We start from the raw sequence: 26,181 nt of genomic DNA, 5'->3' as shown, positions 1-26,181 counted from the left end.
ACTTTAAGATGAAAATTCTGATATAACTAAACTACTTTTCTGTCAAAAACAACTATCTCTCAAATACTAGTGTTAATTTCTTAATCCTGAGCCAACACAAATTAAAATTAGAGTTTGGATTTTACTTTAAACTCTTCGTGCATGTTCCGATATGCAGAATTAATGGAGTTTTTCTTTGCCGTTTAGGAAGTACCAGGTCGGAACCAGAGTCCGGCTGCGGCTGTTAGATCTTGAACTTACGTCTAGGTTCCTGGGAGCGACAGCAGACACAACCATCCTAGAGGCGGACGCCATTCTGCTGGGGCTCCAGGAGGCTAAGGACTCCAGGTCGAAACAGGAGCGTCGTGAGCATAATTGAGCTTGGTTCAGTGCGTCCGCTGCTTTGTGGAACCCAGAGAGTCATGAAGAATGCAGCTGGAAAATTGTGAATAAGGCATTGAAAGAAGACATATTAAACAAAATCTCCAGTTATAGCTCTCGTTGTTAGAATGTTCTTTAGCCGTATCTCTCCTTCCCCCGTTTTATACCCGTTTGTCCTTTGATTGGAATGTGTAAACTGTACTGAGCAATTCTGTCAGTCAGTAAACATGTTTCGAGGGCTCTCTGTGTGCACAGCACTATCCTAAACACCAGGAAACAGCAGTAAACCAATTAGACAAAATCGCTTGCCTCATGGAGCTTACCTTCAACTGGGGGGAATAGACAATAAGTAAAATATACAGTCTGTTAGATAGTGATACGTGCGAAGGATCTGAAAAGATATATTTTCCCAAAGAGGATGACATACAGATGGCCAGGAGGCGCACAAAATGCTGCTCAGCATCAGAGAAATTCAAATCAAAATCTCAATGAGATACCACTTCACACCCGTCAGAGTGGCCATCCTCAAAAGACAGAAATGACCAGTGTTGGTGAGATGTGGAGGAGGGAGCCCTCGGGCTTTGTGGGTGGGAACGTCAGTTGGTGCAGTCACTGTGGAAAACAGCGTGGAAGTTCCCCAAAATTTTAAAAACAGAACTACCACGTGCTCAGCCATTCTCCTTCGGGGTATTTATCTGAAGAAAATGAAAACACTCAAAAAGATATATGCGCCCCGTGTGCATTGCGGCATTATTTACAGTAGTCAAGATGTGGAAGCAATCTAAGTTGATGGGCAAACGGACGAAGAGATGTGAGCTACACGTAACAATGGAGAATTCTTCAGTCATAGAAAAAGAAAACATTGCCATTTGTGACAGCATGGTGGACCTCGGGAGCGTAATGCCAAGTGAAATAAGTCAGAGAAAGGTATATGTATATGATCTCATGTAGAATCTAACAGCAGTAACAACAACAACATGATGGATATAGAGAACAGATTAATTGTGGGGGGAGGAGGATGAAGGGGACGAAATGGGTTAAAAAGTACATATTTCCAGCTATAAAATAAGTTATAGGGATGTGACGGACAGCATGGTGACTGTAGTTAATGATGCTGAATTGTATATTTGCAAGTTGCTAAGAAAGGAGATCTTAAAAGTACTTGTTACAAGAATAAAATTTTTGTGACTGGTGATGGATGTTAACTAGACGTGTGATGATCATTTCGCAATATATACAAATATCAAATCACGTTACCTGAAACTAAAATAATGTTATAGGGAATTGAGTTATAAGGAATCAGAGTGACAGACTAAAATTTTGGTGTGATGTCATGGACAGCCTCCCAGAATCGTTTATCATACTTCACAGATGACGTAGGTCAAGGGCCCCACAGCAAAAGTTACCTATTCTAACCCCACGTTAGGCAGGAATGGCCCATCGCTGGTTGTCCAGTCAGCTCCGTCACTGGAGACGCCCAGGGGGCGTCACCTCAGCACACACATGGTGCTGGATGGATCCCGAAGGTACAGCAGCTAAAGGCTGTCTACGAGCTACGTCCTCGAGTCAGACGCTCTCTCTCCTTTTAAAGTGTCATTGAGCTATGATCGACACGTAGAAAGCTGTACACAACTCAAGGAGTTTGAACGTGAGTGCGCAGCCATGAAACCCATCACTGCCACCGTCATAGCCATTTCCGTCACCTCCCAAAGTTTCCTCTTGCCCCCCACCTTTTAAGGGGATTTTTTCCTAAGAGAGAAACTGCCAGCAAGATGGAAATCTCTCCTGTAAGTGACCAAATCACAAAAGTGACATCCCCTCAACCTTGCCATATTCCATTGCTTAGAAGCAAGTTAAAGGAAGAAGGTAGCACAAGGCCACAAATACCAAGAGGTAGGGACCACCGAGGTCATCTTAGGAGCTGCCACCGTGGATATGTAGGAGGCAGATAATTTTCTACTCCGTTTACAGGTCTCTGACTCAGGCGTAGCAGGATTCGGACCTGGTGAGGGCACCAGGTTCCAGGCGTCTGCAGGTACCGTGGTTGGATGAGCTGGGGTGGGGGTGAGGGTCCAAGGATGTGAGTCAGTGAGGAGGGGTGTGACTAGTTGTAACAAGGACGACGGAGAGATTGGCTTGCTCGCCTCGGCCCTTCCCGCTGTATAGAACCCTCGCTGCGGTCTCATGATGACAGATGGGGGTAGAGCCTCTGCCGTTGAACTCGTGTCTGTAATTGATATAAGCTGGAGGTATGAGCAAGTGCAGGAAAGATGTAGATGAATCTATGAGCGATAAATCCAGATTTAAGGAAACTAGGAAGTTTGAAACAAATCCCAAATTTCTGAGGCCAATGCGAATGGAATACTACGAGCCTCTGAAACCGCGGGCTGGTTAGACCATTGGGCTGACTCAGTATTGCATTACTTATATTCATACCATTTGGTTTTTAAAAATAAATACACATTTTAGTATAAATTCCTAAGGGAAACATGTAGTTTATTTGAACAGACTATAACCTTTCCTCATGTTTCTTTTAAACTAATTACAAAGAACTCAGAGATGTTCTGAGCCAAAGGATGTAGGAATCTCTGTGAAACGAATGTGTCTCACTGTCCACACCCACACCTGCATTCTCTGTAGGAAAATGGAGAACAGGAATGTGAACAGGATCTTAGCCTCCAGGTAAGAAATTATGTGGACAGATGAAATCTTCAGAAACCAAAAAGGGGCTCAGATTACTACCATTAGCTTCACAAAATTGCCTGCTTGAAAAAACAATACCATCTCTTTTACCGTACTCTGTAAGTCTCAAATCATTATGGTTTGGGGAAGAGGCACATGAGACTGTGACAGCAATAATTACTTCAAATGAATGAATAAAAGGGAGCGAGACATTGGGTTTTTTCCAGGCAACATGTAAATGCAGAATCTTTCATTTTGGATGCAGTAAATACCACAGAAGCCAGCAGAGAAAGATGATGTCCCAACTCAGAAAACCGAACTAAACAGAGTGGGAATTCCACCAGGGCAGGAAGAGACGAGGACTGTGGGTGAACGCAGACACGGCGGCCAGGAACCACGGTGTCTGTCACGTTGCTGCGTAACTATCTCGTAGACGTGTTTAGCGACGGCCGGTGTGCTAGTACTTTTCCAAAACAGAGTCACAAAGCGGATGACAATGTAATCCTATGCCTGTAATTTTATCTTTAAAAAATTCTGGTCCGTTAGTCATCTCTACCTTTGATAACGCCTTTCCCTTTCCTATCTCACCCTCTGGAGGTGTTAGCAAAATCTGAAATGACTAATAGACCAGAAAAAGTCCTGGACAATCTACCAAGGGTCTATCATCAGCCCCCATGTAACCTAACTTAAATGAGACTTGATGGGCGTGGCACGAGAACTAGAAGAAACAGAAAAAAAATATTATTCCATAGAGAACAAGACAGTGATTATAAAGTCGAATCCTCCGGTGAACCAGAAATTAAAGTCTTACTCATGCGAGGTGAGTTAACTTGACAGTGGTTATCTTCCGAATAATTCTCTAAGCCTGCCCGGGCAGGGCGGGGTGGGGTAGGAAGTGGCCCGCCATGGGTGTGTATGGGGCGGACTGGGAGCCACTTGAGAGGCCACAGCCTATGAGGAAGATGCTGCAAAGCTTCCGTGGTTGTTAGGGAAACGGGCCCAGAACTCACATGTCAGATCGGGCTTGGAGGACACTAGGGTGTGTTTGGCTTTGTCCCCGCCCTTCTGTCCCAAAACAGACCGGCTTCTGCTTTCACCAGGGTATTCCCTCAAATGACACCCTAGACAGTCAGGGGCCCAGGAAGGAGGCCCAGAGCGGGCTTGGCATTCTCTCTCCCCTGCGCACGGGCCTGTTTGTCTGGTTCACATTCTGTTCCAGTGCCACCTTCCTCCAGGTGAAAGGCTGGGTGGCCCTTCCCCGAGTCCTGGGCAGGATTTGCATATGGGGACAAAACACTGTAATCTTCGAGAAGTCTAGAGGCATGGGGTCACTGTTTTAGTTCTCCAACCCCCGCGGCCTCACCTGGGGTGTCCTGTGCAGTCAGTTCAAGTTCACGTGAGCCGACTGCCTGCCAAGCACATCTTCACGCTGTTCCTACTGCTGTGAGCTTTCTCGCCATCATCTCTCTGACTGTATAAGTTGTACACAAAATGCTTTCTCCACCATAGGCCAGGTTTAGTATTTAAAACTGATTTTAGGAATTATTATTATTAAGAATAATAATTTTAGGAATATATGGAAAATGTAATCTAGTTTTCTGTCTGGCCATTTCTAATGATATGTGAACATGGTTGATATTTAGTTGAGAGAATTCTTTTCAAAAACATTGTAAACTCCTGATTAATCAGAAAGGTTTCAGCGGCTAAGGAGTATGTAAATGACTACACTAGCCTTGCCTTGAAACTCCGAAGTGAATTACTCAGTGGCCTGGCCCAGAACGTTTCCTGCTTTTTAAAGTAAGAGAATACTGAACAGGATTTAAAGTTTCCCTTGATGACTCAGGGCCACCATTGTGGAAAACGATCTCACGATGATGAGATTTCCCAGGGACTGAGGTGGGCAGAGCCCAGGGCCGCTGCCCTCTTGGGATTTCTTTACCTTGTCGCCTCTCACCACGCTTGCCGTCAGCTGACACCTTTCACCCACGTCAGTGTCAGTGTCCCTGCTTCCTCCAGTAACCCCGGTGACGCTCTTAATGGCCCTGCAGGAGCTCTATGGCTACACGCTGACCGACTCGGGGACTGCCCTTCCTTAGTTCTGGTTGCTTTAAAAGTCTTGCCACCCCCTTTCTCTGCTGCCAGCTGTCCCTTTTATTGGTGTCAGTGTGCTTTTCTAATTTATAAGCCTGCTTTACAGTAGTCTGGAAGAGGGTTGAGAAAAATTTGTAGAATTGTAGAACTATGCATAAATTTTGAGGTGTCTATTTTCTATTTCAAAGCGTTGTATCCATCATTTCCTGAACCACCGCTTCGTTTTAGATTTTGAAAGTTGCGATCAATCTATCAGTGAAACGAAATATTTTAGGAAAAAAGAGAAAACAAGACAATAATTCACTATTTTTAAAATCAGTGCTGGGAGCGTCCTGGTATAACTCCGTAGGCCTGAAGTGTCTGAATGAATGAGTGGATGGAAGAAGGGTTGGATTAAATATTTCTGCTTTGAAGCCAGTTAGTTCTTTGTAGATTATTCGCTTAGGGAGTTATTTATGTTTTCTTAAGAAATTATGAATATCTCCAAGATAGGGATTGAGTTTTACTCACTTTTGTATCATCTGCGCCCAACACAGTGTCACGCCCATAGAGAATACTCGTCTCTATTCGTCGAATGTAATTTAGTCGATCCAGTGGCCATCCTTGTCTAAGAGCCTCTGCCAACAGAAAGATTAGATGCTGGGGAACTCTGCTCCCCAGGTTGGAAGCAGACATTTGAGCAGCGAGATTGGCGCAAATAATCTGGAGAACCTCCCTCTCTCTGTCCGGCTTCCACGGCCTTCTCCACGCCCCCACTCCCCTCCCCCACCCCCCACTCCGCTGTCACCCCACGCTTTCTGAGTAAGCGGCGTTCGCCACTGGGTCTTAGAGGCTTTGAACAGAAACGAGGAGATCGTGCTACACGAACAGATTGCAGGTCTCCATCTGAGTCTGGTTCATGTCTCCTGAGAATTTTCTAGCAAAGAGCTGGTTGCCGGGCTGTGTCTCCACGGTCGGCGTTTTCCGGGCCTGCGGGGCAGAGATGGAGGAGGTGGCCGTGTGTGCGACCGGGAAGCGTGTCTCATCATTTTCCGTGACCCGTTCGCTTTTACTCCTCCGTGGGCACAGACGTTACGGTCTCACCGTATTCACTGTGGCCGGGAAGGGTTTCTGGAGCGCAAAGGCTGCGGGACGATCGAGGGGCCCGAGGAGGAAAGGCGCAGTTTGCATTCTCTGCTTGGTGGCTCTGGCTCTTGCCTGAGGTGCAGGCAGGTGGCTCCCCGGCCGCTGCCGCCCGGCCAGCAAGGGCTTCGCCCCCTCGTGCACACGCGTCGTTTCCCAAGCGTCGGCCGCCAGCTTGTCCGTCGGGGATGCTGGCAAGATGGTCCCACTGAAGCTGAGCATTCGGCGGCCTGCTCGGCGCCACAGAGGCGGACGAGGCGCCTGTGCTCCAGGTTTATCCGCACGGAGCATCCCGCTCTTGCGTCTGAGAGCCGCTCCGGTGCCCCCCGCTCCGAGTAGATGATGCGCACCCGCTTTGCCCCTCAGACACGTCCACGCAGCGAGCCTCCTTCAGTCCCCTGTGCTGCTTCTAGCCCGAGCCCCACAGACAGGACCGTGACATAGCAGGGGAAACGTTTCGACTTCATCTAAAGATGAAACGCAAGCAGCGGGAGCTCCGAAGGAGGCCCAGCCAGACTCCAGCTTCTGGCGCGAGCACCCGTCCCAGCTATGCGTTCTGGGCTCGCTCTAGAGATGGCCTCGTTTATTCACCTATTCGGACTTCAGAACAGATAAGCACAACTGCTCCTTGCCGTGTCCCTTCCAAGTTGTAGTTAAGACAAAGCAACAGTAAAGAATATTTTTAAGTGACCGTGTACGCTCTCTTGGCACCGCTGCCCACCGCATGCTGCGGGCTGCTCGCTTTCCTGTCCTGGGGTTCAGCCTTACATGTCCGAGTCCCGGGGAGCAGAAGAGAGAGAGAGGGCACCTGTGTTCCTTGTCTCTGTGGACTTGAAAGGGACTTTAAATATAAGAGCGTAGCTTCCTGAGGGATAGATATTCTGGCCCCGTCAGGGTTTTAAAATGTTCTTTTCCAGTGGAATAATGTTCAAAGATAATATTTCTGTGTCTGGCAAGAGCGACATCTCCTCACTGGATCTGAACTCGCCACCCTGTCACTGATGTAGAAGGCACGCAAGTATTGAGTTCTCTACCTGAGGTTCATTAACTCCGTGTTTCTGGCACCTTCCTGCTCAGTTCTTCATGATGGGTTACCTCTGTGGCGGATTACTTACTGGTGACCGTTCAAAAATTTCTGTCTAAAAGAGCATTATCAGTGTAAAAAATGCCATTTTAGTGTACGGAGGTTACGTTAAAACCATGAATATGTATATATTAAATGTTTTACCCTTTTCAAGTGGGTGCCTCCCCGCCCCCCAAATAATCACTAAAGGATTGCTAAATTGGTCTGAGTTCTTCCTCATCTACCCTACTTTTAAATTAATTTTATTTAGTAATTTAAATTTCTTTTAGCATTTATATCCTAATTTCAGTAGAAAATGAAACAACTTATAAAAGTACTGCCTTGAATTGAGTCACTGCCGAGTCAGATTGATTTATTCAGTAGGAATCTTTCTACCTGTTCCCTTTGAACCCAAGCGATCTGGATTAAAACGCCACGGTGTTCCAGATCCCTGGTCTCAGCTGGTACTGAGCCCGCTCGGCCTGCAGGATGCAACGCAGCCCATGCCTGAAATGCAGCTTCCGGCTGGCCTCCCCCTCCCCCGCCCTCCTCACCCCGCTTTCTGCCTCCCTGTCACTCAAGCCCAGCAGGTGTGGGCGAGCCCGCCCTTCCCGGTAGTCAGGACTCACTCGTGGGCATTCCCATTGTCGTAAGTGCTTAAAGGAAGAGGAAGCAGTAAACGGTAGGATATTTTCCAAGCAGGTATTACAGTCTGGAATTTTCTTATGACTTATTGGATTCCTTTCCAGTTTTTCCTGGTCTTTCCATTTGGGTTCGCACATGTTTTAATGTTCTCAGAATAGCTTATCGTGAAATCTCGCCTGCCTTCTGAGCAGAGCCAGAAGGAGGATGGCGCCTTTTTGAAAAGCCAAGTAACTCCGTCATATTCTAACAAACAGAACCTTTACTTGGGAGCAGAGTACCACCATAGTCCAGTGCTCTCCAGATGCCTGCTCTGCCACCGGAGTGTAAACAGACACTTTCTAGTCTATATTTACCTCTTCAAAATGCAGCCCCTAGAGTGAAGAGAGAGAAAGGAACACGAGAAAGCGTTAGGAGGTTCTCGGCTCTGACTCTGGACGGTTAGTATTTCTCCTCTGTTTAGGGTGACTAAGCGGGGTTAGCGCCCGGCCTGTCACCCTGGAAACCTTATCTATGGCTTGACAAGCAGGCAGCTCGCCTGGACTGCACTGTGTGGGGGTTGGGGGGTGTGGAGTCCGATCCTGCTCCCTCAGTGAGACATAAAAAATTTGAAACAAATGGAGAAGCTTAACCATTTAAATGAGCAGCATGCAGTCTGGGGATCCTGCCCGATAGAGTTTAAATTTTCTGAGTCCTTGGAACCAGGAGCATGTGATGGCCCCGGTCCCCTCTGCCCTCTGGATTCCCATTCCTGGGTAGGCCCTTCCCACGTGGATCAGGGGCGGTCTGCCCTCACACGTAAATACTGTTGCCTGGGTCATTAAAGACATTGTGGCTTCTGCCTTGCTCGCTCTCTCTCTTGGATCACTCATTCTGGGGGAAAGCTAGCTGCCATGCTGTGAGGCAGGGGTCCCCAAACCCCAGGCTGCGGACCGGTACCGTCAGTGGCCTGTTAGGAACCGGGCCGCACAGCAGGAGGTGAGTGGCAGGGGATTGGAGCTTTATTTGTGTGTGCAGCCAGCCCCCAGCACCAGCATCACCGCCTCAGCTCCACCCCAGATTGCCAGGCGTTAGATTCTCACAGGAGCACCGGTCCCTGGTGCCACAAAGGTTGGGGACCACTGCACCCAGGGAACCCTCTGGAGAGGCCCGTGTGATGAGTAAATAAAGCCCACTGCCAACAGCCAGCGAGGAGCGGAGAGCTGTCGTCAGCCACATGGGCGGGCTACCTTAGAAGCAGGTCCTCCAGCCCTGGGTCAGCTGCAGATGCTGAACGCCAGTCGACGTCTGACTGCCACCCCACGAGAGACCCTGAGCTAGAATTATCCAGCCGCTCCTGTATTCCTGACCCACAGAAACTGCGACATAATTCCTTTGTAGTTTGAAGCCACCAGGTTTTGGGGTTATCTGTTCTGCAGCGATGGATAATATATCACGTAGCTTTGCTTTCTGCCCTGGGGCACCGTGGCACTGATGCGTGTCCGCTCGGCCCAAGCAAGTGTGTAGACCAGGAGTGAACACTGAGGATGACCTCTGCCCAGCGGGATGGGAACGGATGGGTCCGCGGGTCTGCTTCCGGTCGTTTGCGGGGACCGTTCCGGCCGGCACTAAGTGGGCTTTTCAGGTGGCCTGTCTCCCACAGCAGTGTGTCTCTCTCCTTCGCTGTCCTGCTACCCTTCATCTCTCCTCCTCCCGGGATCACCCCCACGTGATCTGTCAGCGTACACGCTTCGTGACAGGCTCCTCGGGGAAACTCAGGCCAAGACAATGTCCCAGGACCTTTCCAGGTGAGAGTGTGAGCATCTGACTTAACAATGAGAGCCGCAGACTCAGCCTCGCCGGAATGGAATTTGCAGATAAGAGACTCGTTTTATCAGAGGACATCTTTAGCCATATAATGATTTTTTTCCTTTTTCTCCTCTTTAAAAAAAAGTGAGCATTTTAGATGCCAGTTTTGAAAGTTCCGTAATTAGACATTTACATGTCAAGGGCCCTATAAGCCCTTGATCTTGACGTGAATGAGGAATAAAATAGCTCCTGAGGAGAAAAGGTAAATTGTGCTTATTGCATTCCTCCGTCCTCAAAAGAGAAAGCTCGTTCTCAGTGGCAGGAATGCCAAGTTCAGGCACAGCTAAGTTCCTCACACGCACAGACATTTGGGATGTGGCCTGTATTTATTAGAGTGACGACAGATGAGTTCTTTCCATCTCGCACTGGCCGCAGAGTTCCAGATGGGTGACAAAGGTCGGTCTTTCAGTAGGTGTTTTAGTCCATTGGTCTCTTGAGGATTTCTTTTTCTTAACCAAAGGAGTTCTCGGGGGTTAACCGGATTGTAGTGACTATGATTTCTGGCATCTTAAAGCCATTCGACTGCAGAACTTAAGGAAGTTACATGGGCTGGGTTCTGGGCTCCTGTGGCTGCGACACCATCTTTGCCAAGTTCCAAACGCCTGAGAGACGGTGAGCAGGGGGAGGCCCGAGGCCCAGCACAAGTCCACTCGCTTGTGGACCGGACCCAGTCTTCTGGAGCATCTGCTCACTTTTCACAGCCCCACCCACTTCGCAAGTTGAAAGCCAGAGCCGTGACGAAGCTACAGGCCATTCTGGCCACGGGCAAATGTTTACTACAAATTTGAGCTTCAACGTGAGAATTACAGAACGCGAGAACAGGTGGGGATGAGCCCGCGAGGAGAGGGGACATCGGAATGACAGGGACCGACGCCCTAGTGAAGGGCTATCGGTCATTCATTCAGCATGTGAACGGTGCCACTAGGGGCCCAGCGCTGTGCTGAATTTGGGAAGATGACGAAGGCACAGACCCCATCTTCCGGGAGCTCGGCCCTGCGAGAAATAGGACTTTGTTTTTGCGAAAAATGAGATTGTTAGCTGGTGTCATTTTTGAAAATTTTCCAGTGGGATATTTGCAGACAAGGACCCTTGGTAAAGCAGACATTCGTTAATTCAGTAATGCCAACCGATACGTCATTCCCATTCAAAGAGGTTTCCTGGTAAAATACCTTTACAAGACAGCGTAATCGGAAGCTTTTTGGAAAATGCTGTCTTCACCACGCTAAGTGCATATAGTGGCACAAGGTCCCCGATTCCAACGCAGCTGTTTTCCCTCGAGACACAAAAGCCCGTTTCCTAGGACTTGCCCTGGGTTTCATCACGACCCCACCTTTCCTTGTTCCTCCTGGGGGCGGGGGAGAGAGGGCTGCCTGGAGCCGCCCCCGAGCTGAGCCCCACTGAGAGCTGACCCCGCTGGGGATTAGGGCCGCAGGGGCTCCGAAGCCTCGGTTTAAGAGTCAGGTCAGGGAGCTCTTTGAAGAGCTTGCGCTTTGGGAGAGAAAAACGTACGAGGCAGGTTCCAAATGCACACGCATTATATTTGGATAGAAGAGGCGGGATTATAAAGTAAAGCAACAGATTCCTTAGCAAATAGAACAGAACGTACGTGTCTTAATGAGTGTCGCATCCTTCCACGCTAGTTACCATGGCCGTCGCTCTTGCTCAAAGCAATTTCCTTGTGGAATCTCCTTCAGGGTTGCCGGAGCCGTCTTTGCGATGTCCTCAGGAGAAGGTATTTCATCTTTTAAGAGAGGATTTAATTGTTTGTTAAAGAGTCAACGGCCATTTAAAGCTATGATTAAAAAAAAAAAACGCTAGCGATCAAGCCGAGTAATCTTGTTTGCGACTGTAAAGTTACGGGGCTGATTTCGGTACTGGGCTTAAACTGATTACGAGGCAGATGCTTTTTAGTAGCCAGCTGTATTAGCGTGTTAGGGCTGTCTGTCTGTCTGTCCGTCATAACGAAATACTGCGGACTGGGCGGCCTGAACACCAGGCATCGATTTTCTCATGGTTCCGGGGCTGACGGTCCCCCCACGATCAAGGTGCTGGCGGGTTTGGCTTCTCCCTGGCTGATGGGCGTCTTCGTGCTGGGTCCTCACACGGCCTTTTCTCTGCATGGTGACACCCATGGCGTCTCTTCATGTGTCCTCATGTCTCCTTCATATGAGGACACCGGTCAGTGGATTAGGGCCACCCTCACAGCCTCTGTTTAAGTTAATCACGTCTGTTTAAGTTGATGACTTTGTCTTCAAACGCAGTCACATTGCGAGGTACTCGGAATGGGCTTCAGCACATGAATGTGGAGAAACACGATTCAGCCCATAACGCGCTGTCACTGAGTCTGTGTATAACTGTCCATCCAAGTGCTCTGGCCTGAAAGATAGCATGATTTTCACATGTAAGTGCTGGTTAAACAGTAATTACTTCCATCTATGGACGAGGAGATAAACAAAACGTGGCATATACATACAGTGGGATATTATTCAGCCTGAAAAAGGAAGGAAATTCTGACACCTGCTACAACGTGGATGAAACTTGAGGACACATCACGCGCAGTGAAAGAAGCCGGACGCAAAAGGACGGATAGAGTATGATCCCGCTGACACGGGGTGACCGGAAAGGGCAAACACGCAGAGCCGGAGGCTGGCGGAGCGAGAATGGGGAGCTGTTGTTGAATAGGTTGAGTGTCCGTTCGAGAGGGTGAAAACGATCTGGAGAGAGATGGTGGTCACGGTTGCACAGCCATGCGAATGTGCTCACGGCGCTAAACTGTACACTGACGTGGTTAAGATGCTAAACTTTATGATGGTTTGTGTACTTTATCATAATAAACAATTTTTAGTAATTACTCTGTAGGAATTAGGTCAAGAGATAGAGCCAAAGTTTTCCAGTAAATGTGGCTTAATACAGTTTATCTACTGAGACAAGAGATGCATGCATAAACCTGGGGTGTAGGTGGCCCAGGACCCAAGGAAAGTAGAATTGTATAACATCAGTTAAACGATTCATTATTTCTGAGCAATAGTTGTCTCAGCCATATATAGCGATAGTGCCGTAGTATCCTGCGTATCTGACTTAACGGTGCTGTGACGGTCACATGACCCGCCCTCCCAACTGCCACGCCCGGGACCTACGCTGATTAAACCGTAAGGCAAACCAAGTCTGCTTCCCAGCCCCTTTCTTCGCTCCTTTTCCATCCGCTGAAATCTTATTTCCCCTTCGCCTGGGCAGTCAGCGCCTTCGGGACTGAAGTTCGATGCCCTCGATGTCTTGCCATAATTACCCACCCCATCCCCAGGCTTGTCATCTAGATAGACACAGTCAATCAGAATTATCCCTCCCTTCAGCTCTTGCTCTATGACATCGAACTTTCTAGGGATCTAATAAAGATTAAACTGTGGGAAAAGTACTGATTCCGTCCCTCACTTAAGAGGAAAATAAATTCATACTAGGATGTAAATGACTGAAAGATTACTGGCGGAAGGAGGCAGTTCTTTAGGCCAGTCCTGTAGCTGTCCTTGCTTGTCGTGCTTTCGCCGCTCAGGGCCCAGTGCGTCATTTTTCTCTTGTAGCCATTGAGGTCAGAGAGGAGTTGCCTTGGAACAGGGCAGCCTCGTGCTGAGCTCTTCACCACAGTGCACCAGACTTCCAGAAGTGTCCCTAGACAGCGAGCAGGACCTCATTGCTTCTGTTGTCCGTACGCTTGACCGAGATAAGCCTGCTCCATAGGATTGCTTTTTTTCATATATGGAGAAACATAATCAGGTCCCCGATCAGCCTGGCCTTCCTGGACTTACTTGCTTGTCAGATAAATGGAAATGGTACCAAAATGGCGTCCACTGGCTCATTGGCCCAAACCAAAATCAATCTATTAAAGAAATGATTCTAATTTTGTAAAGATATTTATGTAAGATGCTTCTACTTATGAGGGAATCTCTCTTTTTCGATTAAGTGTATTGGGGCGGCGCTGGTTAATAACATTACATAGGTTACAAGTGTACAGTACCATAACACGCCGTCTGTATGTTGCATTGTGTGCTCACCACCCTTTCCCGTCCCCTCCGGTGACCACCGTACCGTTGTCCATGTCCGTGAGTTGGTATGCTTGTTTTGCTCGTTCATTTGTTGCTTTTTGTTTTACATCCCACACATGATCGAAATCATATGGTTCTTGTCCTTTTCTATGAGCTGTTTCACTTTGCACGATGCTCTCAAGATCCATCTACGCTGTCGCAAATGGCAGTATTTCATCTTCCTCGTGGTGGGGTCATATGCCATCGTTATCTATTATGTACCACATCTTCTTTATCCCGTCACTGATTGTAGGACATTTTGGTCGTTTCCATGTCTTGGCTATTGTGAATAATGCTGCAATGAATATAGGGGTATCTTTATGAATAAGTTTTCGAATTCATCGAGTAGATACCCAGAAGAGGGATTGCCGGGTGGTATCGTAGCTCTGTTCTTAAGTTTTTGAGGAACCGCCATGCTGATTTTCATAGAGGCTGTTCCAGTTTACATGAGAGAATCTTTCTTAAACATAATTCTCTATAAAGTGGATCTTATTTGATTTTCCGGACAAAAAGTCTAATTTTTGAAGAGTCAGAGGCCTTGTGATACAGTTCCATCTTGAAGATGGTCTCCTGGCTTCAGGCGCTGAAGATGGCATTAAGCTGCACTTTACGACATGTGCAAAATAACGACATCGAGTCAGGAATTCTGAAAGAGAAACCCGCCCTGCGGCAGCAGCCAGGCATCACTCCTGCCCCGTTTCCGTTAATACGATGCGTTAACCAGTAGCTAACTGTTCGCTGCTGTTGCAGGTACCACGGCTCCCGCTCCCGTCTTATTCAGATAGAATTGATATACGTTTGAGGCGCACGGCAGGATGGTTTGACTTGCACGTACTGTGAAATGACTACTGCGATGAGTTTAGTTAGCATCCATCATCTCATAAGGACACAATAACAACTAGAAAAGAAAACACAGTTTTTTCCTTGCGATGAGAACGCTCAGATGAGGGCTGCCAACTCCCACGGCAGCTTTTCTGTGCAGCGCTGGCCCTGCTGACTGCAGGCACCATGTCGTGCTTGCGAACCGAGTACCTGTTCATCTTGTACCTGGAAGTTTGGGGCGGGAGCTTTGAATTCAGGGACTGTGTTGTGGACTAAATAGTGTTCCCCACTCCCCACCCCCTCAATTCACAGGTTGAAGCCCTGATTCCCCATGTGACTGTAGCAGGAGATTGTCCTTAGTAGGTGATTAAGGTTAAATGAGGTCACGCAGTGGGGTCCTAATCCGACAGGGCTGTGGCCTTATAAGAAAAAAGACTTCTCTCTGTGTGTCACGAAGGATACCATGAGAAAGAGTCCTCACGGCAACGCGACCTTGGGTCACAGCCTCCAGAACTGCGAGAAAATACCTTGTGTCTGTGCATTTGCTAGGCAGCCAGAGCGCTAACAGCAGGTGCTCACGCTTCACTGCATCCTCTGCGTTTCGAGTGTGGAGTGAAAGCCGGATCCTCTCACTGAGCATTTAAGAAACAGACACCTCTGATGCTGCTCCGAATCTCAAGCGTTTGGGGAAAATCCCGTAGAGGAAAATAGAAGGAAAAGCCAGTGCAGGGCCCCGCCCGTGAGGATGCGGATGTGGCGTCTGGAAGCTAGGTTTCTAAACTGCCATCCGACAGAAAGTGAAACGCCCCTCCCTCCCTGCCCGCTTCACCCTTTCCCGCGCGCCACCGCCGCAGTACGGGGCCTGCTCCGCTGCTCACGGCCGGGAGCACGCAGTGTCACCGTGGAGTCAGACGGACCCGACACCCACTAGCGACTTTCTGAACCAGAAGCTGGTTTTACTATTCCCAAAACAGACCGTCGGGAGGGATAAAGGATGCCTGCGCACAGTAGGGCCGAGGAGGCGGGGAAGCTCGTGCTTGCAGGCGAGGCTGGGGCCTGTCGAGGCTGGGGCCTGTCCTTGGGCCCACCGGCTGTGTCCGTAAGGCCAGATGTCACACAGCAGTTAGCAGTGACGCTTTGGCTCCGAGAAGTGACGCAGAGAGGGACAAGGACCTCGTGTGTCTCCCAAGAGCTCAAGCTCCTTCTCCCCGGAGCAGAATACAGGAGACGGTGAAAGCAGCCATTTTGCTGCTGGGGATAAACCGGGCAGCTCGGCACCTGGACCGGGGGAGGGGGGCGGAGGCCAGGGCAGGCTTGGCTGACCGGTGTGCTCAAGTCCAGACGGCCTCAGCTGAAATGACGCAGAGGAGGGGCTGGTACCTAAGTGAACTGGGGGACAATTCCCCGGTGAGGTACACACTGCATGAAAGGGGGAATCGAATTAACCAGGATGAGTCGGTCACCGCTCCAGCGCTGACCTCGGGGGTTGGGGGGCTCTCCGGCCGCGGCTCCTCGCCCGGGGTTCATCTTGGCCTCACCTGGGCAGGGGGCTGCAGGAGCCTCTAGTGGGGCAGGGGCTCTGGGGCCCCCCGCTGCGACAGAGCGCGCTGCGGGCCGCCGGCGCCCCCACCCGCGGGACCCCGGAGCTGAGGGTCCTGTTGGGGGGGCCGGGGCCGGCCACCGCCGAGCCGGGGTTGTCCCCTTGTTGGCTGGGGAACGCGTGGGCCCGCGGGGTCGCCCTCCCAGCCCCCTAAGCCCCCCCCCTCCCGCTTCCTCTCCTTCCCCCCATCTTCCTCCCTCCCACCTCCTCTCCGCCCCCTGCCCCCTGCCTGTCCCTTCTGCCCCCCCCGAAAGGAGTTCCTTTATCCGGCCTTCGGGCCGGGATTCGGGCGCCCGTCATCTTATTTCTGAGGGTTTTTAGCTTTTCTTTCTCTTCTTTTCTAAGCAGTGCGCGCCGCGTGCTGGGGACGGCGCCCCGGGCTCGTAGGCAGGAGGCGCCGCAAGCGCGGGTCGGCGACCTGCTTGCCGGGCCCCTGGCGGGAGGTGGCGCGCAGACGACGATGGCCTGCGCGTCCGGAGCCGAGTCCAGTTTCCAGCCCCGGCACCGCCTGGGCACCGCGCCCCGCGCCAGCGCGGGTGACCGAGGTCGCGTCCGCGGCGCGTGTCCGCACACCTGGCGAGCGGGCTCCGGCCCTCGGCGCCCCCTGCGCTTCATCTGGACCCGCTCCCCGTCGGCGCGGCTGTGCGGGCCTGCGTGCGGGTGCCCGGAGAGCTGGGGCGGCGTTCGGGTTCGGAATAAAAGCCAACCCCTGAAACACTGGGAGAGCCTCGTCAGTTCTGGGCTGGGGACCTCCGACAGCTTCAAGACACCACGCTTCCCCGAATGATTAAGGGCATCAAAGTGGGATCGAAGTCTCGGGGCTTTTGTTGTTGTCGTTTTGTGTTTAAGTTTTGCTTTCTTGCCCATATCCAAATGGATAGGTCTGTGCTGTAAAAATTGTAAGGGCCTTGAGTAGAATTTAATGTAAAGATAAATTATTGCACCGAATGAAGCTGTCAGTTCCCTGGACACACCTCGTTCTTCTCAGACAGCAAGTTCACCTGTTCTCTCTGACTGTTGCTACAGATTTACGGTCGAGGGGGGGACTGCAGACCCTCTCACTCAGACAGCGGAGTCTGTGGCAGGGCCAGCAGGGGTCACCTTGCTTTCAGCAGCCTCCCTCTCTTGTCACCTGGTGTCCTCCCTGCCCCGCCCCAACGCTCGCACATTAGAATAGCAGGTGGTAAGGTGGAAACTTCTGGCCTGATAATGCATTTAGTGTGTTTTCCTGCTGTGGCCTCTGTAGCTGGTGCTACAGTCTGATAAATCTGTTAATAATAGATACTGCTTCACTTCCAACAGAAACTTTGTGTCCTAAAGATTTAGGCCAAGGGGTTGTCCGTTTGTGTACAGGATTTTACTTTCCTAAAAATCGAATAAGTCAACTTAATGCCTTCTATGTATCAGGTGGAATTATAGACACCCGACAAGAAACATACCTCCGCTCACTTTAGTACATTTCTTCGAGGGGCCATATGATTGGCACTAACTTATTTTTAAAAAGTCTAAATCGGGTTCAGATCCCTGCGTCCCCAGTGGCAGAGAAAGGCACCATCAAACTTGAATGACAAAGCTTTATTCTCTCCTTCTGTCAGTCCTCCCTCTGCAATTCTATTTATGAAAAATCACCTAGGAAAATCACTAAATATAGTATTGTCATGAACAGGTGTCACTTTGTCCATATAGCATTTATCTACAAAAAGAAAAAAGAATACACAATTGAACTTTCAGGTAAGCACGAAATTATTGAGTTTACCGAATTGATCAGAAAAGTTAAAAAATGCAATGTCCTGGTTCTGCCCCTGCCCCGTCCCACCAATAAAAGCAAAAGAGCAGAATTTGTCCAAAAACGGCCTGCAGATGATGAGGACTAAATGCTTTGTGTTCTTTGATAAATAAATTCTCTGGTGTAGTAGCACCTCATTCAATCCGTGATTCCAGCCTTAACTCTCAGACAGACAACTAGCAAATCAGAAAGTATTTTTTAAAAAAGAAGCTATGCAATAAAAGCTCGTGTGTCTTATTATTAGGAGATTTGTACAGGTTTTCACTCATAGCCTATTTGCTTCTCCTTGAGGCATGATTCTAAGGGATTGGTTTTTCATTACGCACTGACTGTAAATGTAACCTAAAGGAAAATTTAAGGCCCCAGAAAGAAGTGACAACTAATTTAAAAAGCCAACAGTCACCCAGAGCCTTTGTGGGTGTGAGTGAGCCAAATTTTCTTTTCAGTACAGAAGATATGGCGGTCATCGATATATATCAGTATAAATGACAATTGTTATGAACTTAAATCGTTAAAACAAGATGGCATGATGCATATTGCACTCTGTTTAAAAAGGCAAGAAAGCAATATAGAAAATTTTATGAAGATTTTGATTCAAAATAGAATTTTTTTGCACTTAAGGGAATAAGCTTCAGTTGGTTGTGAGATCGATAAGTAGAATTCTTCATTCTTCAAGAATTTTAGACAAATGAAGCATTGTGAGAAGAAAAACTAATAGCACCTTAATTTTACATAGTATTCCAATGGTTGCCCTCCAGTTAAGCTTCAGACTACAGGGAGTGAGTGGTTGGTTCGGTGCCGACTGCAGGAAAGATTATTATCTGCTCAATAACTCCTCAGCTCACATCCTCTTTTCCTCTGGTTTTCCAGGCCCCAGAGTCAGGGCCTGGCTTTGCTGAGTTTGTGAGGTCCCCATCCAGACCATGAGTTGTAGGCACATTCAATTCAGATCGCCCAGTTGTCTGTGGAAGTCATTAAGGGTTGGGAGGCAGTTTGATAAAATTATAGAAAATAGCTGGGAAACGCCAATTAAGAACTGACCGCGAGAGCGGCATGGAAAGTTACATGAGAGTTGCGCAGAGCACATCGGACCACTCTTGAAAAATAACAAACTCGAAAAAAGAGTATCGCGGTCTCTCCAGAGAACACAAAAAGAAGGACACGGGAGCAGGACACGGTCGTTCCCGAGCCAGACGAGGAGGAAAAGAATTTACGTGAATGGAAATACAGCTTCAGAAATGAAAGTCTGAGATTAGGATTTCCTTTGGCTGAGCCCAGTTGCAAGGGTAACTGATGGAAGTTTCCAAAACTGACTCTAATATTTGAATTTGGAAAAATGCTCATCTGCTGTCAATTTGAAAGAGGAAAGAAAGCGCCTGCTTGGCCTGGACCAGGCATCGCAAAGCTGCATTAACAGGCTTGGCGACGCCTGGGTTTCCTTGCTTTAGGAAAAGGTGAGGCAAACTACAATATGTGAACGTTTAGAGAAAAATTGTGTGCGTTCCCTATAGCAGATGATGTCTATTTCAAAACACACTCACCCTATCTCCTTTTTCCAGTTACTGTAGCTGGAGAAAGATCAGAGCCCGTTTCTCTGCATTGCTAATGAGGGGGCATCACATTTGTTGACCACCAGCCATCATACAGGCACTTAACCTACATCGTCTCAGTTAATACTATCATCGGATGGAAAGGTATTTATTACCTTCTTTTTTTTTAGATGAGGAAACTAAAGCTTAAAGCGGTAACTTGCCCTTATTCGTAGGGGTGGCAGAAGTGAGGGCGTTAATCTTCAAGACCAGTCTGTTTTCCTAAAGCCCCTGCTCCTCCGTCTGCCCCCAGTAAGAATGAGACTGGTGGCTGGGGCTGCTCATCCATGCCACGGTCTGGATGCACCCAGGTGTCTGGAGTCTACAATGCAGGGAATACATTTGAGACTGACTATCGGAGAAGCGTCAGGAATCTGGAATTCCCTTTCCCCCTTTCTTTCAACAAAGATTCGAACTTTTCAGAGTAAATAACCAATCTGGAAATTGAATCAGGTGTCTACTTCTCACTTTTTATTGCCAAGTGGCTTAAAATGCCATCAGAGTTGCCGGATAAACGGAAGTGCTCTTTCTGCCCGGCCAGGAGGGGACTCGCCGTGCACTGGACGTGGAGCCTCTCCTGGTGGTGTCATTTCTAATCCTTTGTTTAGACATGTAAGAAATTCTCGGGGGTACAATAAGGTAATAACTAAAAAGTTTAGGCTTGTGAAAAAGAAAATTAGGAAATACTTAAATTTCTGTTTTTTTAAAATTTTCTTTTAAAAAAAAAATTGTATATTTCCTATGATTTAGTTCCAGATAATAGCGTTTGTTCCTCAGTGAGCTAATATTTTAACTCAGAAATAAATAGGATTACACCTCCGCTCACCTCTCTCTCCTCCCGGTGTGTGGGAAGAAGGCAATCGACAAATAGCTTAAAAGTTTTATTTAATATAATTTCCATATTTTTAAAAAGTTCACAGTGTTAAAACCTCAGGAGTCGGGTGTAAAACACTCATGGGAAGATGCATTGTAAAAGGCCTGCTTCGAAATGAGAGAACTTCCGATTCGGTCCGGTTCGGGGCTCACGGTCTCCAGGGGTTCTGTACAGACCCCCACCGAGGACGTCGGACCTCTTTCCACGTTTCTACGTGACGGTGAACGAACAGTGTCTCGATTAGCAGGATGAGGTGACTTTCATATCTGATGCTCCAGCATGCCCCTCGTAGTGAAGCTTTCTGGAATGGCTCTGATTGGGAAATGTCACCGAGGGACCGAGTAAGTGACGCCCTCTCCATCCTCCCACGTTCCCCTTCGAGAGCAAGAGGGAGAAAGTGGAATCGGAATATCGGGGCCATCAGCTCAGCAGACAACTTCGGGGAGCCAGTTCTGAGGGGCCCGTCCCGTCGCAGAAATGTCGGCCTTGGCGAGGCAGCGTCCGGCGGAGAACGTGACTCAGAAGCAGAGTCCAACATGCAGGCGCGTTTTCACCTCTCGCCCCCCTGCCTCTTACAGGTGAGGTGCCCGGGGTTCAGTCCTCACATCTGTCTTCTGACCTGCGCTCATTCCCCGGGTGACGCGATCTCACAGCTTCAGCCCCCAAATGTGGAACTTTAGCCTGAACGCGCCCAGAACTCCGGGCTTCTACAAATAGCCGTTGACTCAACAGTTTGCTCCATTACGATGTCTGGGCAGCACCTCCCTTTTCTGATTTCGTGATGACCCCTCTGGCCGCAGCACCCGACGCCTGCTCACCGCCGCCGTGGCCGCATCGCGGTCATGTCTCCCCTGAGACGTGGCTCTCCACGTCATGTCCGGACGCCGGTGGCTTTGCATTCCCAGTCATGAGTCCCCTGAATCACGCGGGAGGTTCCCGAGTGGACCGCCCGCCTCTGCCGTGGCTCCGTCACAGAATTTTTTTCACCGTAGAAGCCAGAGTGATCATTCTAAACCCAGGGGAGTCGTGTCATTTCTGTGCTGAGAGCAAGCCTGCAAGCAAGCAAGTGCTGCTAGCAGGCAGGCAGCCAGCTCAGGAGTAACACTAGGTCCCTAGGGATCCCGGTTTTTGAGGGAGACTGCCCCGCCTACCAGGCTCCCACTGGCCAGCTTCTCCCCACCCCACTTCCGCATCGCTCTTTATCCTGCCACGCTGGTTTTAGGAGTTCTTAAACTCGCTACAAGGCCACTGCCCTGGGGTTTTGCACCGGGGTCCCCCCTCTGCCTGAATGAGCCTCTAGGCCTCCCCACCCCAACTTTGCATCAGAAAAGTCCTGCCCCTCCCCCTGTCAGATGTTCACTTCTTTCAGGGCTCCCATCACTGCAATCGCACCCGCTTAAAATCCCAGCAGCCCGCACACCCCGTCCCTGCCCCGCTTCGGTTCCGTCGCTGCTCGGACTTCCTGCCCCTTGGGACCAGAACCTGAGCTGCTCCTCCTTTTGGGTTTGGAATCCCTGCCTTTTCCTTCTTAAAGAAAGGAGAGCAGAGGCCGGGTGCCTGTCCGGCTGTGTCAGGTGTCAAGCACGCCGCCAGGAAGAAACAGCCGCAGCCGGAGTCGGGGGTGGAGACGGCCCACCCCAGGCCCGAGGCACCCTCGGTGGCTGGCTGGAGAAGTGCAAGGGACACGCTGGCCCGTGCTCCATCGATAGACCACACGCTTATCTCTTCATCCGAGGGTGGAAGATAAAAGTGTCGCCCAGCACAGAGAACAGCCTGTGCCAGACTCTCAAAGGCCGGCTATTGTTGAAGATTATGTAAAAAGCCTACTGGAGATTCAAAAAAATCTTATCACAGAGCGCTGTTTGTTCCTGCTGTCAGCCCGAGGCCTCGGCCAGGGGAAGGAGGAAGGAAGGCAGGCCCGCCACCTGTCAGCGCGCGGAGGGCCTTGGCGAGCCGGAACTGCCGAGCTTCCCAGCCCCACCTGCGAGCTGCCGTCGCTGTCCGTCCCAGTCCGTCCCAGAGGGAGCAGTGTCCCCGCCGAGCTACGCGGGGCTGGCCTCGGGGCCAGCAGATTCACGCCATCCACCCTCCCAGTTTCTGTCTCAGCTAATGGCGTCCGGTTCAGCCACTGGCCCGTCCTTCGCCCTGCTTCGCCCGCCTCTCCCAGGCCCTGTCCGCTGTCTGGTCCCGTCAGCTCTCGCCGCTTCCGTCCGCCTCCAGCGCCACGTCCTCGTCCGCGCCGCTCTCGTGGCTTCCACACACCCTCCCGCCGGCCTCCCAGCACCCAGTCCTGACGCCCTCTTCCATCCGTTAGCCACTCCGCAGGCCGTCACCTGTCACACGTGCAGTCTCAGACGTCCTCGGTGCTTTTCACTGCTCTAAAGACAAAGCCCAACCTCTCGAACGTGGCTGACGGAGGCCTCCATCCGGGCAGTCCCCTGTCCTCTCTGTCCCCATCCCTCAGCCTGCTGTGTCATCCCCGGTCGTAGGCGTGGCAGCCACCCTGGCACCCCCCATTTGCTCAGATGCCCCACTTTTTACCGCCTCAGAGCCTTCAGCCTACACGTCTCATGTCTCTCTAACCTCCCACCACCTGGGTTAATTTACTCCTTTACATCCTCCGATTTCTGAGAAGGAATTTCTCCGACCCCCGCCGAAGTCTGTCGCATGCTCTCAGCCCGCAGTCTTCTCCTTCATGCAGCATGAAGCATTTCTGCAGCATCCATGAAGTTTCTAATTAAGCAATTGATTGCTATTAGCTCCCCATCTGTCTCCTCTTAGAGACAGGATGTACCCATGGGGAGGGCATAGACCGTCTCGGTTACCCGAGAAAAGGCACTTGGCACATGGTCGCGTGCAGACTTTGCTGAGTGAACCCAAAGTCACCCTCTTTGTGCTCCCACGAGCCCACGCGCTTCTGTGGTCAGAAGGCCCCTTCCAGCCCAGGCCTTGTACAAGACCTGCTCAGCCGCACCAGGCAGGTGGGATAAAGTCACCTCAGCACATGTGATGTCACCAGGTTACTGATCGGAAGCACAGCTTCTGAAACGTTCTCCTGCAGGGCTGCTTGTATTCTGGGAAATCCAGCTGAATAAGTGCAACCCCCTAGCGACTTTTTCTTTGTTCTGGTTCATCCTGAATCTGTCAGTTCCAGGTCCTCGATGTGTCTGCTTTGCAAGCCGAGCTCCTTACGTGTGTTTGCGTAGTTCAGGGGGACTTGGGGAGCATTTTGGAAGAGCGTACCTGAGAAGGGGGTACAGGGAGAACTGGGCGAGGCAACCGCAGACTGTGTCTGTCCTCCCCACCGGCCCCTCCAGGACCACCCTCGACTCTCCCGCCAGCAGGAACTGCCGCTGGGAGCGGGTGTCCCGGCGAAGCTCTGACTTACTCGGCCGACTGCGTTTGTTACGTCTCTTCCTTCTTCCTTTTGGATCCTTCTGCTCCTTCGCCTCTCAGAAGCAGCGGCATTTTATTCCCCTCCATCTGCGCTTTGAGCCCCGTCCTCCTGCCTTTCTCGAGCCTTTGATCTCTCTGCCGCGATCTCTCTCTCTCTCTCTCTCTCTCATCTTCAGGGTCCCCGTCTGCGCCCGCACGCGCGCCGGGTCCTCCACAATCCCGCGAGCCTTTGCTTCCAGCACGATTCCCTTTCCCACCGCCATTCCCTCTTCTAGCTCTATTTTTTTAAATAATCCGATTTCTCAGAGGCGTTGTCCACACCTCTTGCGGCCACTTTCGCTACACCTGCTGCTCTAACCGTCTCTGCAATGTCGTTTCTGACGTCTCTGCCGCGGTGGGGAGCGAAACGGCACAGACGGCCCCTCGTGACTCTCGAATGCGGAGATTCAGCGAACGCGCCGCGAACGCGAGGGGCACGTGACATGCGTGGTGCGCGGTGCGTCGGGGGTCGGACGACGAGGCGGAGGCGGAGACGGAGGCGGAGCCCGGGGACAGAGGACGTGTCCCCGTGTGATGGCGTCGTGGGCCGTCGCCCGAGAGGCGAGGAGAGAGGACGCGGACAGCACCTCCGCGGGGCGGGGACCGAGGGCGCGCGAGGGGTGCTCGCGTGAGGGGTCCTTGCCCGGGAACCCCGAAACCGGGGTGGGACGGGGGCGTCCTTCCGTCTCTCGAAGGCCGGACCGCGGAGGGCACCAGGAGAGTTGCGCGTCCACGTGGGGCAGCCAGGTTTAGGGAGCTCGGGGCGGAATGGCGACAACGTCCGATCAACGGCGTTTCCAGGGGGTGTCAGGTGGCCGTCTACCTTCGGTCCCGTGAGTTAAGTGTTTTACTGAATGGGGAGCTCTGAGCGCGAGCTCTTCCCTGGAACCTGTCCCCACCTGCTCCGTGCTGTTTAATCTGCCTGAAGGACAAAGGGACATGGATCTTTATTCTCGTCCCCTTGTCTGTGCGTTCTACTCATAAAACGAACATCTCGCAGACCCTCTCCCTGCTTCGTGTCTTCGGCTCTCCCTCCTCTCCGCGCTCTGGGTCCATCCGCAGAGAGAAAGGGAACAATATTCCACTTGTGAGTGAGAAGAGGGCCCTGGATGGAGCGGCTTCGGAGCTGGAGCGAGGCCCGGAATGAAGTGCTTGCTCTTGGCGTCTGTCCCCCGCCCCCGCGGAGGCCTTTCCAACCCCGTCAGGACACCTCCCTTCTCCCAGTGACCTGCGAGCCAGGAACGGTTTGTGCCGAGTGGCCAATGCCACTGCCAACCAGAACATCACGAATGGGAAGGCAGGATGGCCCCAGGGTACAAACACAGGAAGCCCGCCTGACAGTCACACGTTCGCTTTCCGGGCCCAGGACGGAGAGCGTGAGCTGGGAGGAGGGCGGCTGTCATGTTGGTCGCTTTGCGACCACTCTGGGATCAGCAGTGAACACGTGGCCATGCGCTGAGTGAGGCCTGAGCCCATGGAGGGTGTGGGCCGGGGGAGGGACACGGTTATAACCGAGGGCTCTTTTGCTGAAGGAGAACGGCCGTGGCCACCACCTGCCAAGCCTTTCACCCGCCTGCCGGGCAGTGGGGGACAGAGGCCGAGGGGGTTCTTTGCGCCTCAGAGGCCTGGTCCAGATCGTGCTTGTTACCGGCGTTGTGTCCCGTGCTACGTGAGTGGCTGGGCTCCACAAATACTTCATCAGAATACTTCGTCTAGACGGGGTGTACCTGGTGTCCTCAACCCGGCTGCAAACTTGGGGGGTGGGGACGGCGCCCCCCAGCCTTGTGTGTGTGTGTTCAGCTCCGCTGTTTGGCAGGCCGGTCTTCAGTGCTCATAATGTGCTTGGATGGTCGTGTGTGCTGTGGTGACCGCCACCCAAAGCAAGACGTGTAACATTTGCATTATTCCAGAAAGTTCCCTCGCTCCCCTTTCCAGCCTGTCCCCAGTGCCCCCTTCCCCAACAAAGCAACCGCTTTCTGACTTCTGTACCGTAGGTGAGTTCCGCCTGTTCTGGGCTCTCATAAGAACAGATCAGACGTAGGGAGGCTTCTCCACGACCAGTAGTTTGTTCTCCAGGGGGTGGCATTCCTTTGTGTGACGACGTCACAACTTATCTACTCTCCTGTTGATGGACATTTGGGTTGATTGATATGCCTATTATGAATAAGGCTCTTTTTGTGAACATACGTTT

The 26,181-nt window shown here is 50.9% G+C and overlaps 1 protein-coding gene and 1 long non-coding RNA gene across 2 annotated transcripts in view; one reads left to right on the top strand and one right to left on the bottom strand.

Moving 5' to 3' along the window:
- Positions 1 to 26,181, top strand: part of LOC120585532 (hairy/enhancer-of-split related with YRPW motif protein 1) — a 217,759-nt gene that overhangs the window by 139,198 nt on the left and 52,380 nt on the right. The gene's annotated exons all lie outside the window — the stretch shown is intronic.
- Positions 2,121 to 5,714, bottom strand: LOC120585536 (uncharacterized). The gene is made up of 2 exons (XR_005648403.1): positions 5,644 to 5,714; positions 2,121 to 4,513 (listed from the first exon to the last, which is right to left on the bottom strand). It is a non-coding gene; the product is annotated as an uncharacterized LOC120585536 (long non-coding RNA).

The sequence above is a fragment of the Pteropus medius genome, unplaced genomic scaffold (genome assembly GCF_902729225.1).
Source record: "Pteropus medius unplaced genomic scaffold, Ma_sr-lr_union100, whole genome shotgun sequence".
Taxonomy (NCBI): domain Eukaryota; kingdom Metazoa; phylum Chordata; class Mammalia; order Chiroptera; family Pteropodidae; genus Pteropus; species Pteropus medius.
Note: the sequence above shows the minus strand (reverse complement) of the source record. Positions and strands in the feature narration are given on the sequence as shown.